Below are 16,542 nucleotides of genomic sequence, written 5' to 3' on the forward strand. Positions count from 1 at the left end.
ACATAGTAATATGTGTGCTCTGGGTGTGCCACCTCCCAATTTTATTATTTCCAAGGATATGGAAGAAAGTTATGCTTGAAATATCCCAATATTTAAAAAGTGTGTTTGACTTCTAATTTTATTTTAATTGATATGAGTGGGAAAACTATATATCATTCAATTAATAAAATGTCCAGGTAATAAAGCAAAAGTTGCACTTAGTTTTCTTTTTAGTAGTGAGCTACAAGATTGTAAGATTGTAGTATGTAGTCCCACACCACACCCACCATTCAGTTGATAGCTTTTTGCCATTTTAATACCTTCATTTTTAATTCTCAAAAGTATCTCAGTGAATGTAAACTAGTGTTTATGGAAGACAGTATGGAGAGTCACCAAACAAATAGAAATGATCCAGCAATTCCAGTCCTAGGCATATATCTAAAGGACAAAAAAACATTAATTTCAAGGTATATATACAACCCTATGTTTATGGTTATATTATTTATAATAGTTAATGTATAGAAGCAACCTAAATGCCCATCAACAGTTGACTGGATAAAGAACTTAGGAGATGTCTATTCAATGGAATACTGCTTTGCAGTTAAAAATATACTGTATAATTTGGGATAAAATGGATAGAACAGGAGATGATTATGTTAAATGGAATAATTAAAGATGTGAAGAATAAACAAATGAATTTGCCAAAAAAAAAAAAAGTAGCCAAACTGTCAATTGAACTTTCTGGTGGGGTGACCACGGAACTTTAGTGGAGGGTGTAGTGACTTATTCTGACCATGTGTGCTTGTGATATTATACCCATAAACTTCTTAGAGTTTTGTAAAATTCTCTTAAATCACTGTTTTACAAAAGGAGACACATATACAAAAATAATGACAGAATGATAAGGGAGTGTCCAGTGGTACATGGAGATGAATGAAGTATGCTAATACACAGTTTGAGGAGTTGTGGAATTTTACTCCTGAGATAACAGACCAACAATAAAGCAACATTTCACACATACACACAACCTGCTTTATGTTCACTTGCTTGCTTATTTGTGCAGTCTTAAAGAAGGTAGTGTGGTACCTTATGATCTCTCTTCCCCCACAACATATTTTAAGGGACCCATGCACAGCCTTATGGTTAAAATTGGCTAGAACTATTATTATATTCAGGTAGCAACTGGATGTGGAGCACTGGATTACCAGGGCCCAAATCATGCACTTATTCTGTTTTTTTTTTAAGCGCTTTAATAAATGTTGAATATCTGCTATATGTCAGGACAGTGTCCTAGACACTAGAAAGATATCAATAAACAAAGCAAAATCCACACTTTTGTGGAGGTATCACAAATGTCAGGAGATTAATGTTTACGTGGTGTTTTCATGGTGCCATCTTGCAGAATTTTGATATCTTAATGTATGACACAGAACAACAGAAAATGAGTTAGACTGTGGAGCAGTGTGGGGAAATTTAGTCCTGAATGAACACTGCCCATCCATTCCCTTGGGATCTGGCACTGCAGCCTTATTATTACATGATAAATTTCTCAAGTGCCTGCCCTATTGCCATACTCTTTGGTAAACTGTCTCCTAATGCATGTCACCAACCACACTACCTTGAGAAAGGGAAGAAAATAGTCACATCTCTGTTCTGTCTCTTCTGTATTTGTCAGTGTAAATGGAAACAGTCACTTTCCAATTACTTTGTTTCTCTTGATAACCAACAAGTACACATAATCACATGCAAGGAAGTCACATTATGTTCCCAGTGGCTGGTTTTCAAAAAAAAATGAAGGCACCAAAATCTAAATTATGAATAAACCTCTTACTACTTTCTTTCATAATAAATTTCAAAAAAGTTGTTTAGGTACACTTTCATGTTACCAGTCCTTGGTGTCTACTTAAATAGGTGTGACCTTAGAGTCTCCTGGGGGGTGGGGCAGCTGACTCCATTAACTGTGGTCCATTTAGCAGAAGTTCTGTTGCTATGTCCTCCTTGGTAACTGCACAGAAGGGGATCAAGCCCCCTGTTGTAATCATGCAGTTTGAATAATGACCAAAAAAAAAGAATAATGAAGGACACTAAAGAATTTTACTAAGTCTGACACCAATGTGTGGGGAATTTTAATTACCAAAAATATTAGTTGTTTTCCACTCCCACAATTCTAAACCATTTGGGAAATTGTTATGCAGATGTAACTCAAATGTGACTATCTATAGCTCCATTAAAGGTTAAATCTGCATAAAAATTAATTCATCAAATGAAAATTATACTATATCGAGGGTGCATGATGTTATGATTGCATTTTACAAATTGACCATGAGATCCCATCGAATTTATATAATACTCATAAATGAATACCAGGAGTCCTTGCTAAAAACTATCAAAAAGCTGAGAAGATCTAGCTATCTGAATATAGAATTTTTGGATTAGCTCAGCTAAAGCAGTATCTACATGCATGTATCAGAGTGAAACCTATTTGCTGGTTATTTGTTCTTCTAGTCCAGTGGAATATGATTTATTATAGTCAGTAAAGAATTTTCTGAAAGGAACTAATGGCCATGAAAACAGAGGTGCAAGAACACAATAGGAAAAGTTAAAATGACTTGAATATGGAGGGTAGTTTAGTGAAATGTGAATGGGGACATTTGATAACCTGAGTGGTCTGTTGTTACTCTTCTGTCACCACAGTCTGCTGCTTAATAGACACTGAAAGAGAAGTTCATAAAACATTTATGTATGTAATTAAAGTTTCTTTAACATAGAAACTGGAGTATGTGTCTTCTGGATAATTTGTTGAGTTTGCAGATTCAATTGTGGTTCCTGTAGATTTCTGAAATTTCTATATCCATTACCAATAACATACTATTTATCTTTTTATAAGGCTCCTTATAAAAAAAAGCTTCAGGAATCTAAATGCAATTCAAAGAATAAAATTCATTGCCATTACAAAATGTAATTGGAAACATTTTTTTTCTTACTCCTAGAAAAAGATTGAAATGGCTATGCAACTAATGAGAATGGTACAGTGAAAAATTATGGCTTCCATTTACTATCAGTTATATCATTGTCTTCTCTTTATATATAACCTCTTTTCGAAGTAAAACAAGACATGTAACTCACTGCAAATTTTAAAAGTTGGCCAATGAATCTCTTGAATCTCCATTTCAGGAGATTCTATCAATTTCCACAGTTATTTTGCAAACAATTCCTTTCATGTTTCACTGCCAAACAAAACAAGTTTAGTGGTTCCCGGTCCAATTTTCTCAATGATGATTCAGGTTACTCAGGATTTCTCATTATTCTCAGACAACAGATGCCTTTTTCTTAGTCCTTAAATGTAGGGAGGAGAGGAAGGGGCTGACCTAATGAGAGGAATTTATTCAGTCCTTAGCAGGTCCCCTACAAGACTGATTCTTTATTTGTCTTCAGTACCTGCAGAGAACAAATGGATAGTATCCTTCAAGCAGAGACACTGGCTGAACATTGCTTGTCTGGCTGACTCATACATACCTTTGCCAGAGTGGGAGGCATGTGGCTAAGAGTGTGAATGCTACAGAAAGAAAAATAGAGCTCTCACAGCCCAAGGCAGCTCACTTCTAAGGCAAGTTGCTCTTAAAGATAATGAACAATTTGTTTTGTGTTGTGTCTCTCTGTCTTGAATGAGGCCCATTGTCCACCAGAAATTCTGACAGAGTATGAGTGAGAGGCACCTCTACACCCAGACTAACAGCACAGATGGTTTTCAGATGGTGATTGTTGAGAAGGAGGCTGCATTTGGTGGCAATTGTCTGGAATCAAGGGAAAAAAGGAGGAGGAATTCAAATTCTTTCTTGATGTGAGTCCTTCCTCCTTAAATTCTACCAGCACTCATCACTTCGGCTCCCCTTTCTTCTGATTTTAGTCACTGTCTGGTATGGCTCTCTGCTTTGCTTCTTTTCATAGAAAGCATGTTTCTTAGTTTGAGTTTGTCTGCGTTTTTCTAATGGTATCAATTAGGACCATAGACATGATATAAATGAGCCTGTGCGGGGAGAGGAGGTTTCAATTCTTTTAGTCTAATAATTTTTTCTTATATACATTTGGGATTAGAAGAAGGGAGACTGTATTTTATTCTTTCTTATACTCTTTTGGTAGACACAGGCAGAGAGGTAGAGAGAGAGAGAGAAATAGAGAGAGAGAGAAAGAGAGAGAGAGAGAGAGAGAGGGAGAGAGAGAGAGAGGTCATAGCACCATTATTTCTTCCAATGCTGTGTGGGTTCAGGCATATACCTGGGTTATGGGCATGGCAAAGAAACCATATTATGTATAATAAATGAACTCTTTCTCACACTCTTATTCATCAAATTTCCTTTATAACAACATTCACTTGCTCTTGAAAATTCATGTAATGACCATTCCAGAAAAACAGTATATTCTTGTAAAAATTCAATATTTCTATTCAGTTAGTAATGAAAGTGATGCCCCTTTCATCTAAACTTATACTAGAAAAGCACATTGTATTATCTCAAATGGCACTAGCATTTCTATCAAATAAAAAAGTCAGAGAAAAAAAAAAAGAAGTAAGAATATATCAGTACTTCTTCCAAAGTAAGCATTATAATATACATATTTATGTATATATATATATATATATATATATATATATATATATACTATAGGAGTTAAGTATTTACTATTGGAGTTAAGTATATAAATAGTTATCAGAACAGTAAATGGAGGGGGCAGGGAATGGTGTACCAGCTTGAGCACACACATTGCCATGAGCAAGGGCCTGGGTTTAAAAGGCTGCTCTACATCTGCAGTGGGGGCACTTCACAAGTGGTGAAGCACAGTTCTCTCTCTCTCCCTCTTTATCTCTCCCACTCTTCTCAACTTCTCTCTGTGCTATTCAATTTTATAAAAAAAAAAAAAAAAAAAAAGGAAGATATGGCTGCCAGAGGAAGTAGATTTGTTGTGCGGGTACCAAGTCTCATTAATAACCTTGGTGGCAAAGAAAAAAAAACAGAAAAGAGAGAAAAAAAAAAAAAGAAAAGAAAGCAATGATGTGAACAGGATGACAAGCATCCTTTCTTCCTTCAAAGGAGGAATGGTATTAGTTGCAGCAACTGACTTTACTAAGAAAAGTCTAAAGAAATCTTAAGACGTAGTACCTTGACAACCCCAAGGTAACTGCATCAGTGTTTGCTCAGTTTTTTCTCATCTACTTGCTGGAAGAGAGCAAGAAAAAAACACCATGGTTGGAGAGAGACAGAGGGAGTGAAATAATAGATCAAGTCCTTCTTTTTTATTGTTGTTGACCAAACTGAGGTCAACAACCTGAGCTAGGGACAAACAAGCACTCTGTTATTCTTTATAAAATACATGTTTTTATTTTGATTAAACTAACTTCTTAATAATTACAAAGAGATGATTATATAATTCTAATGCAACAGAAGCTATGGATTATGACCATACTTTACTAATAGCATTCCAGTAGAAACAGTAGTAACAGTAGAAACTGGTCCTGTGACAGAGCTCATGTGCCAAGCCCAGGTTAGAGCCTGGCCTGGTGTGACAACATGAGAGTGTCATGCTTTGTTCTCCTGTCCACCCAAAATTGTGAAGTTGCTTATATGTGAGGTCCCAGAAGTGTCCCCTGCCAAAAAAGAAAGAGAGAAAGAGAGGAATAGAGAAAGAAGGAAGGAAGGAAGGAAGGAAGGAAGGAAGGAAGGAAGGAAGGAAGGAAGAAAGAAAGAAAGAAAGAAAGAAAGAAAGAATATTGAAAGGAGGACCCACCAGGAAAAGTTTGAAGTTATTGTGGGAGAACAATAAAGTTACTTGTGTATATGTGTGTTATTTTAATGTATTTATTTATAAAATGAAAACACTGACAAGACCATAGGATAAGAGGGGTACCATTCCCACCACCAGAGCTCCTTATTCCACCCTCTCCTTTGATACCTTTCTTATTCTTTAACCCATGAGACTATGGACCCAGGGTTGTTATGGGATGCAGAAGGTAGAAGGTCTGGCTGCTGTAATTGCTTCTCCGCTGAACATAGGCATTGACAAGTTGATCCATACTCCCAGCCTGTCTCGCTCTTTCCCTAGTGGGCAGGGCTCTAAGGAAGCAATGCTCCAGGACACACTGATGGGGTCATCTGTCCAGGGAAGTCCGATTGGCATCATGGTAGCATCTGGAACCTGGTGGCTAAAAAAAAATTGTATAAAGCCACACAAATTGTTGATTAATCATGAACCTAAAGGCTGTAATATTTCAGATGAAGATTTGAGGTCTCTGTTTTGGAAATGGCTAGTAGGTCTATTTTACGTTTACTCCAAAGGGCCCATGACTTTTTAGTTTTTGCCTGAGCCTGACATCTGATATGCAGGTGTACCCAGGTTATATGTCTGGGGAGATGATGTAGTGGCTGAAAAAAGGGCTAGAAAGCTGGATCAGGGAGAGAGAATAGCTCCAAAGTATGGGAAAAATGTATAAATATTGTTGACTATAAGCCCCATCAATTTGATCTGGGGCCCATATTCATCATAGGAGCCTATGTAACCTCTACATCCCTATAGGTCTGAACTTGGATTCTGTGATCATCAGCAGGAATATTCAGAGTTGCACCAATTTCAGGACCCATCTTCCTCAGGTAGTAGGATAGATAGAGAATGTTACCCCCCACTTCAGAGGATGGAACATTCTCTACCATTGTTGATCTGCATTGAAGGCAAAGTCCTATGGAGGCCCCCAGAGGGGTCCATTATGTTGTTCCTGATGGAGATGACCAGTGATAATGGAGAGAGGGATCTATTCGAGCTCTACGCTCATTGTGTTTGTGTGGGAATCCCAGGACTCCCTAACTAGGGCCCCAGATGATGAGGTGGCCTGATAGTGACTAAAGAGTCATCATTAAAGTCTGCCAGTCTCTTGCCCTTATTCAGCTCTTGTAGTCCTTTGATAAGGTTAGCTTCGAAGTGACTGAGGGAAGTGTAATAGGAAGCAGGTGAGGAGGGTATCGAGGTTTAAGTAGAAACTTTCATTAGATACTTCAATGTGTCTTTTTTAAAATAGTTTCTTTTTTAATTTTTTTTATTAATTTTTTTTATTTTTGAGAGAGGTGCAGAGAGAGAGACACACAGAGAAACACCAGAGTACTGCTCAGCTCTGGCTTATGGTGGTGTGGGGGATTGAACCTGGGACTTAGGAGCCTCAGGCATGATTAATGTGTCTTTTTAAGGTCTTTCTACTTGCTTGCTTCATTTATTGATTCACTGCAAACTATTGTGCATTTTTGCTTTCAGGTATATATTTTGCCCTAATTTATGGATACATGTGTACATCTGCCCTATCTTTTGGGACCTGGTCTATATCTAGGTTTTGAGGCTTTGTTAGCAAGTGGACCACCCAAAATGGAATTAAGAAGTCCTATGAGAAAGGAAAGGTCTCGCTTGAGTAATGATGCTGAAGGATTGACATTCCGTGGCTGATGTCTCTGGATATATTCCAAAGTGAAGCATGCCAGGGTGGTACTCATTGCATTGAATAGGCTGGGTTCAGCAGATGTAGTATCAGTTGGTATGAATTGAGAGAAGCATGCTGGAAAGTGAGCCCCACCCTAGAGGTTCCAGGACTGGGGGAAATTTGGGCTTTATAGAAAAGTGGGAGGTTCCTGCTGTCTTAGGGTTTAAGAAGGCAATAGATAGTTATTGCTATAACCAAATAATTGGCAATTGGTTTGACTTTGAAAATCCTATTGTTAGTCTTTGCTGTATCATACACAACCTCACCATTATTTGTCCTTTGATGTTTTATATATATATTTTATAAACTAACACCACCAGTTTCTTCTGCTCTCCTGGCCTAAGCTTTTAGGAGAGTCAACATTTCAAAGACTCAGCCTATGGTCTGTGCATTAAAAAGTTTGAGACATTCAATTAATTTTCCCCTCTCATACTAATTAGTGATTTATATGACTACAAGTTAATAAGAGTGTACATAAATATCATTCCCACCACCAAAAGTTTGTGTCCCATCCCATTCCCTCTGCCCCCACCCAGTGAAGCTTAGCATAATAAAGTTATTTCTTAACCACATGAAGACACACCAAGAACTAATGGCACTGGCCAAGGAAATGTTTGGTTCCTTGATTTATCTTTAGGTTTTCTTTGGAATCTTTAAGAGTAACATGCAACTTTAAGAAGTAATAGATAGATCAGTAGTTTCAGGATGGAAAGATGAATAAGCAAGTTTGATTAATTGAATAAAGAAAGCTTGGAGGATCCTGGTGTCCAAATTAGATCGCCAAGGGAGGTTGAATAAGGCAGGAGGTCCAGGATTTCAGTTCTAATTAATTCATGTCCCAACTTGTAAAGTCTGCAACTAACTTGACAAATTAACTTTTCTCTCATTGCCAGTGCAGTTGACTAATGTGGTTTCTTTTGCCTGGGACATCTTTTCTCTCCACAATTTAGTGAAAAACAGTTTGAGATCCTGTACATCATATCTTCCATAGAACCTTTCTCCATTAAGCGAGCCCTTCCTGTCTCCCAGATGCAGCCAACTGCTTGCTTTTGGTTTCAGCATTGAACAACAGCTAGACTTGCTTCAGAGTTCATTAACCTACTTTATTTCAACAGTCTCGGTTCAAGTCTAATTAGTGTGTGAACACTTTAAAGCCCAGAGCCTTTCAATATTTCTATTTGTATCCTTATTTTTTTATTATTTTTTTATTAGTTAATGATTAATAATGGCTTACAAGATTGTAAGATTACAAAGTATAGTTCCCCACTATACCTACCAACAAAGTTCTGTGCTCCCACCCCCATCCCCAACAACAGCCATCGTAGTGAGTATCTTACAATTTAATACTCTACTGCATGATAGTGGAAATGAGCCTCAGCTTTGGGTAAGAGTATTTTGCAGACACCTGTCATGGGGAGAAGAGGATTTGTACTGTACTGTAAACTATCACCCTCACAATAAAATGATAAATAACTAACATTCTGATTAGAACATACTAGTGGTTCAGTGAGTATTTGTTGAATAAATGAATAATAAGCAAAGAATGATTTTTTTCTTCAATTCAAAAGGAGACCCATCAGTGTTCCACAGTATTAGAAGTATTGGGCACATAAAAAATGTAGCTATCATTGACCAGATAAATCAGTGTTTCTCGCATATTTATTTGCTTGTTTTAGTCCCTCAGAATTAAAGTCTATAACTTCATCAGTAATGAAAATTAAAATTTAAATGGAGTGATTCAGTTACTGATTGGATTTGCATTTCAAACTATTTATCTTTAGTTTGCTTTTACTCAGTAAATCTTTTATGTGAAACAAATCCTACCAAAACAGAGTTGTGTAGTTGAAGTGGCAAAGCTGCTACATTTGTATATTTCTGTTGTTTATTGCTTTCCTTCTCTTCATATATTGCAAATAATGCAATGTAGGTATTAAAACTGGAATAACTTTTAATTCTTGATGAGCTCTTTCAGCATTTAAACTAAAGTTGGTAAAGACTATCTTATACAGCCTTAGTGAATTTAATTATATCAGTGGTTTGTGAATAATATAGTTGCTTATATTCAATTTGATAAATGAGCAATTTGTAAGCACTTAACTGTGCAATCAATTGTTTATAGAAAAACTATCGTTCAAAAAGTAATTATTTTCCATGTATCCTATTGGAATATAGAACACAGTCTCTTTCTATTTGTGTTTGATACTAGGGCAAGAGGGAGTTTAATTCAAGAAATTGTGAAATGAACTTGGTGAATATCAGCCTTGAGAGTAACTGTGACAATTCCTTATAAAGAATAGGGAAACTTCCAATGGAGGGGAGGGGATATGGAACTCTGGTGGTGGGAATTGTTTGGAATTGTACCCCTCTTATATCACAGTCTTGTCAGTTATTATTAAATCACTAATAATAATTGAAAAATGTCAAGAAAAGAAAGGAAAAAATGTCAGGAGAGGTAGATTCATCAAGCTGACACTGAGCCCCAGTGATAATCCTGGTTGTGCTAACAAAAAAAGAATAATGAAAAAAATAAAAAAGAAATACCCACCCCAAAACCAAAAAATGATTCTTGAGAGTCTACTTAACAACATTGGAATAGTACAAGCTTTAGTTTATAGAAACCAGGTCAATTTTCAGCTCCTTTTTACAGGAACATATCTGTTTGTTGAGGATGCTTAGAAACTCAGCTGGTAAGCTATTAGCTATTCACAGGCCCCTATAGGGACAGCGACTACCTGAAAATAGACATTGTGAGTGAGTTGAAATAATACACAAATAGATTCAAGTCTTGGAGCTTATTATCGGCAGGTAAAGCAGATTTTCTGTTTGTATACTGTGCTGCCTGCTACACATAGATTTGTAGAACTGTGTGATTATCCACTGTTTTAAGTAATTATATCACAGATGGGCAGCATCTTTAAAAAGATGGGCAGCATCTTTAAAAACTTTTAAAGACTGCTAATTGTGATACACTGGGTGTGAGGGGGTGTGGGAGATAATTAACTAAGTAGAGCAGCCTTTTCATCAACCAGCGGGTTTGGAAACAAACCCTACCACCACATTGGAACACTATGGGGAAGCTCAGTGCATGATGGAAGTGTGCTGTGACATTTCTGCTCTTTCTACTCATTTTTCTCTCTCTAAACAACAAAAAAAATTTTTTTCTCAAATGATTGGCCCAGGAACTGTGGGCTCATGCATCACTAAAAATTATACTAAGTAATTCTTTAAATGATGACTGTAAGAAAGCCAAGAAATTGGAAATGTTTTGTGTGTTTTTCTGGGACCGTATCTGTTGTATATAAAGGCTAATATATAAACTCCATGCAAAGAGGAGCTGCATAGGCAATAGGAATGAAGTGTTTAGCTGTAGTGATCTGGTGTCAAAATAATGTCTTTAGTCCAAATGATGCGATTAGAAATAACTAGGACTCATCCTCTGGTGATATCATGTCATTTAAAAAGACAAACCAGTCATTTTAGCTTGTTTGAAGTACTTTATTATGCTTTGTCTATGAGTTGACATACATTATTTTGACAAGATTAGCCCTTAATTTTGCATCAAGATATTATTTTTTTAAATGCTAAGGTTTTATTTATTTATTTATTTTTTGGTTGTTTTGTTTTGTTTTAAATCTATGTTGGAAGGCTTTCACTGTCTGTACTGACTTTTTCAGATAAAGAGAGAAGAAAGTGAAAGAGGGAAAGATTCCACAGATTCAAAGATTTCCCTCCCCAGTGTGGTGGAGACCAGACTAGAATCTGGGTCGCATACATGACAAAACAAGTATTCTTTCAGGTATTAGCTGGCTACTCTGACTTCCTTTCTCTTCCTTCCTCCATTCCTTCCTCCCTCCCTTCCTTCCATCCTCATTTCCTCCCTCCCTTCTTTCCTTCCTTCCTCCCGCCCTCCCATCCTCATTTCCTTCCTTCCTTCCTTCCTTCCTTCCTTCCTTCCTTCCTTCCTTCCTTCCTCCCTCCCTTCCTTCTTCTTTTCTTTCTCTCTTCCTCTCTCTCTCTCTCTTTCTTGTTCCCTTCTTAGAGTGTGAGTTTCAAGTTTTTCTTACGGAGTGGAGTGGCAAGATGAATAAGATCTAATGATTGAATGTGATTGGTGATGATGCATCCCACCTCGATGCAATAGTGGTAAAGACGCAGAGATACCGAATATTTGGCCCCTCTGTCTACTTCTGCAGGTGGGCATAAGGTTAAGAAAGTACCAAAATAACAAGGTGGAGGGGAAGGTTTATTCTTTGGTTATAAAGACTCATTTTGAAACTAATATACATTAGAAGTTATTGAGAATTGAATGTTCATAATATTATCCTAATAATCTAGGTCTACCTAATTATAAGACTATGTCCCTACTGGGGATGTTCTTCACTTTACTTATCCTAGAAAATTCTAAGAATGCCACAAAAGACTGCAAACGACTTCAGTAAAATTGCAGGGTAAAAACTTACCATGGTGAAGACAGCTGTATTTGTCTACCTAAAAACAATTATAGAAGATGATGGATACATTAATAATATTTATGGAAAAAAATATTGCAGCTGGTTAATAGACAAGATTTTTGGAAAGATAACCCTTGATGGTACTAAGGAAATAAGTGTTACCCATATCTCCCCCCCCAAAGAAAAACAACAACTATATTTTCATGGTCCAGGAGGTAGCACAATGGCTAAGGCACTAGAGCCTCAAGCACAAGGTTCTGAGTTCAATTCCCAGCAGCACATGTATCAGAGTGATGTCTGGTTCTTTCTCTCCTCCTATCTTTCTCATTAGTAAATAAAAAATTCTTTTTAAAAAACTATATTTTCTGAAGTATTTAACAGAAAATTATTGTTAAGTAATAATTTTCATATGGATAAATTTGGAAATATAATTGGCTCTATTAAATTATTCATGAATTTGAGAGCAACCCATCTAGCTATTAGATAGAATTTATTTTTTAAGAAATTATTTTTTAAGGTGAAATGTGTAAGATCTCTTAAATGGAATTTCAACTTAAAATACATTTCTGTATGCAGTGATGATAAAAAAATAATCAGTAGGCTGTAATGTCACCTACATATCCATCTTAAAAGAAGGAATTCAAGCGAATCCTAGAAATTCATAGGAAGCATTTATAAGATCAATATAAATACTTCAGTCACATGATAGCTGTGGTGTTTTTTTTATAAAAGATCATTGAGGCATTTATATCAAGAATATTGGCATAAAAAAGAGTCTTATAGCTGGCATCAGTGTTTTATCTAATGAGAAGAAGGGGAAATTAGAAAGCATTGAAAAAAATCATAACAGATTGGGTGCCTCTACTCCTGCTGTCGCAGAACTTACAGTGATTACTCTGGGACATGCTCTGTTTCTGGAAAGTCTTTCTGTACTCCTCCTGACAGCTTTTTGTATTATTGTTATTTTATCAATTTTATCCCATGTTTGTTCTCACCCTTATCCTGTCTCAAGTATTATGGTTATTGGTTTCAAAAGTACCTCTGCTATGGTTTTGTGAGTTAAAAAGGACTCAGCTTTATTTATCTTGATATCACATTATGGGTACAGTGGTTGGAACATATGAGGAGCTTATAAATGTTAGGAATGATAATAGAAGTCAAAGAAACAGAACAGCTATCATTTTTAAAGATAGTGATTCATTAATTTTTTACTTGGCATATAGAGAATCATTGATAGAGATTGATATGTTTGGGGGTCAGGTGATCGTATGCCTGGTTTAGTGCACATGTTATAATGCACAAGGACTCAGGTTCAAACCCCTGCTCCCCACCTGCAGGGGGAAAGATTCATGAGTGGTAGAGTTGCAGATGTCTCTCTGTCTCTTTCCCTCTCTTTCTCCTCCTCCACCCTCAAATTTTCTCTATTTCTATCCAATAATGAATAAATAGGATTAAACAGAGAGAGATCGCTATGTTTGGTAGAAACTTACAATGGGAAAGAAGCAATTGTTTGATAATATTTTTTCAATTATTTAAATGAAAAGGAAGATAATCACTTACTGCATTTTCAGCAATATAAATAATTTTGAAGGTCAGAATTACCATAAGGAACTTAAGCATGTAATATGCAGTAATGATTTGATTCTATATACTATTTTGCATGTCATTTAAACCTTTTGCAAAAAAAAAATCACCTCAGATTTTAAATATAGCATTTAGAATAGTTATTTTTCCCCTCTTTTAAAAAAATTGTTATATTAGGAGAATGTTTTAAACTGTTCAACAAATTTTCATCATTTTTCCTCAACATTATTTCCCTTTTCTCACTTGGTATGATTACCTGAGGAAGGTAAATAGAAATGGTTTATTCTATTGCCATTCTGTTACAGTTATATACTTAGCTAACATCATTAAGCATCCACTATTATCTGAAACCTGCTCTTGAACTTGACCTTCGCTAGCTTATTTTATTCAAGCTCTCTGTGCCTATTTTATCTTTTTAAAAAGATGAAGAAACAAAGGCTCAGAGTAGATAAAGCAAATGCTCATGGTCACATGTAATCAGTGGCTGGAAAATGACTTGACACAGGTTTGACTGAATCCACAGCCTATTTTCCTGGCTAAACTTAGAAGCCATTTTTTAAATTATTTTTTTAATATTTTATTTATTTTCTGTTTTGTTGCCCTTGTTCTTATCATTGTTGTGGTTATTATTGTTGTTGTTATTGATGTCGTTGTTGCTGGATAGGACAGAGAGAAATGGAGAGAGGAGGGGAAGACGGGGAGAGAAAGACACCTGCAGACCTGCTTCACTACTAGTGAAGCGACCCCCCTGCAGGTGGGGAGCTGGGGGCTCAAACCAGGCTCCTTAAGCTGGTCCTCAAGTTTCGCACCATGTGCACTTAACCCACTGTGCTACTGCCCGACCCCCAGAAGTCATTTACTTCTATATCAAAACACATTAGAGGCATGCTCCCCAAATTTCCTTTTATGAGTTTGCTAAAAAAAAAGAGAATTTTGGACCTGTTTTTATATTTATAAAGGAAAAAATAATGTTCTTTGCAAACCTGTTGTTGTGTCAGGCACTTTTTATATAGATTATCTCACATAATCCCCACAGCCATCCCACATGGTACATAACATTTCTACTTTTATGGCACATGAAACAGGGAGACAAATAATTTGTCAAAGGTTTTACAACCCAGGAACTAGTAAAGCTCAGACCCCCAATACAATCCTATCAAGCTTTATACTTCAAAGTCTTTCTATCATGGCGCTTAACCTTTTTCTATACATATATATCAAGTAATAAACTCCATTTTATTTTCCATTGTCCTGGTTCTTCCTTGTTGGATAAACTGCAAGCATCTGTTCCACTGGAGAGACTTTCTTAAATATAATTTTTAGAGAGACCTTTTTCTTATCTTCTCTGTTACTTTAGTTCCCCCCATTATAGACTGTTGTTTACTTTGTATAACATTCCTCCATTGCATTCTCCAGTTTTCTTTCATATTGAACCAGAATTCAAAGGTGAGGCCCTTTGTCTTGCCCACTATTAAAACCTCAACACTAGCACAGATCTGATTTCCATAAACTAGTTTCCTAGTTAATGTATTAACTTTTAGGCTATGGACAGGTCTAAAGAAATGATGTCTATCCATTTATTTATGTTGTCATCTTCAAGGTTCTGCTTCTCTAGGCTGTTTTGTTTGTTTGTTTGTTTGCTTTTCTTTTCTTTTTTTAGAGAAAGGCAGAGAGAGGTAGGGAGATCAATGCTTAGATGCCTAAGCTTTCAATATGGTGGGGCCTAGGCTGTAATTTCAGCCCTATGTATAAAAAAGTAAGTCCAGTATACAGGTGAGCTATTTTGCCACCCCAATGTTTGTGTACTTAAGTAGATTGTAATTTATCAGCCTATAATAAAGTAAAAAAATATATAATAATTGATAACTAGATCAAAGTAAATATTTTTGTGGTGGGACAACACTTTCAGGACATAAAGGTCAAGTTAATGTACATAATTCTATTTATATTTTTGAAAGAAAAACAAGCAAATATCCTATCTTTGCTTGTTTTTCTATCAAAATATACAAAATGGACTAAATCAAAACATAAGGTATAGATAACATGTTGTAGTTTTGATAAATGCAGGATTGAGTAAAAGCTCATAAAAATATCTCAACTGTTCTGATAAAAAAAAAGGAAGAAAGATATTGAGGAGACTAAAATAAATGTCTTCCTCTATCATGTCATTTTATCACTTCAAACTTTTTTTGTAAAGTAGCAATATTTAAATAAACAAATAGATGAGATGTATGGCTTTCAATGTCCTAATTTGCAGTTTTGAAGACTACAAAGGTGAATAGTTTTACTTTTGGAGGAGACAACTTTCAAACAGACGACTTGAAACCCAGGTAGAGAAAAAATATGGCTGGTTTTATTATTCCATTTCAAACAGGTACATTAAAATGGCATAAAGACAATCGTAAGACCACACTGTAATATCCTTAGAAATAATTATCTCAAATAAATATAAATGTGAAGAATATAATCTATGTAAATCTATGTAAATGGATCATTATAGTGAATTAGTATAGAATATTCCTGAGTGGATTGCTCAGGGTTTCATTAAATAAAAGAGACTGAAAACCTGGGTTAGTAAGAAAAAGCTTTTTTGCTCTATTTTGGTTGCTTTAGGTTGTTAATCTGGTCCAAGATGATCAACTTCTCATTAATCATAATAATTAGGGGTAGATTTACTGAACATTAGTGTAATTTTCAATCATGCTAATAGTTGTGCAATCCTCCATTCATTAATATAAATGAGGTAAATTAGAACTATGACATTATAAAGAAGAGGCAGAGCGGCAGCAACTTTCATGGATCCTCCCTAAACCCCATTAATTTAATTGTAATATGTTGTTCCTCAATACTTATTTTCACTCTCTTTATTTTTTCGTTGCTAATGGTTCTTCAGATTAGTTAATGAGCAGACTAACCTCTTAATTTAAGTGACTGCTCTGGTGTGGTCTAAATCATACATACTTATCTTGTCTCATTACCTTTAACCCTTTCTCATATGTTCAGTAAACAAGTATT

General features: G+C 35.8%; 1 protein-coding gene across 5 annotated transcripts in view; it reads left to right on the forward strand.

Annotated features, from left to right (window-relative positions):
• The window catches only part of NAALADL2 (N-acetylated alpha-linked acidic dipeptidase like 2), a 1,374,776-nt gene that overhangs the window by 426,114 nt on the left and 932,120 nt on the right, over positions 1-16,542 (forward strand). The gene's annotated exons all lie outside the window — the stretch shown is intronic.

Source organism: Erinaceus europaeus, chromosome 14, assembly GCF_950295315.1.
Source record: "Erinaceus europaeus chromosome 14, mEriEur2.1, whole genome shotgun sequence".
NCBI lineage: Eukaryota > Metazoa > Chordata > Mammalia > Eulipotyphla > Erinaceidae > Erinaceus > Erinaceus europaeus.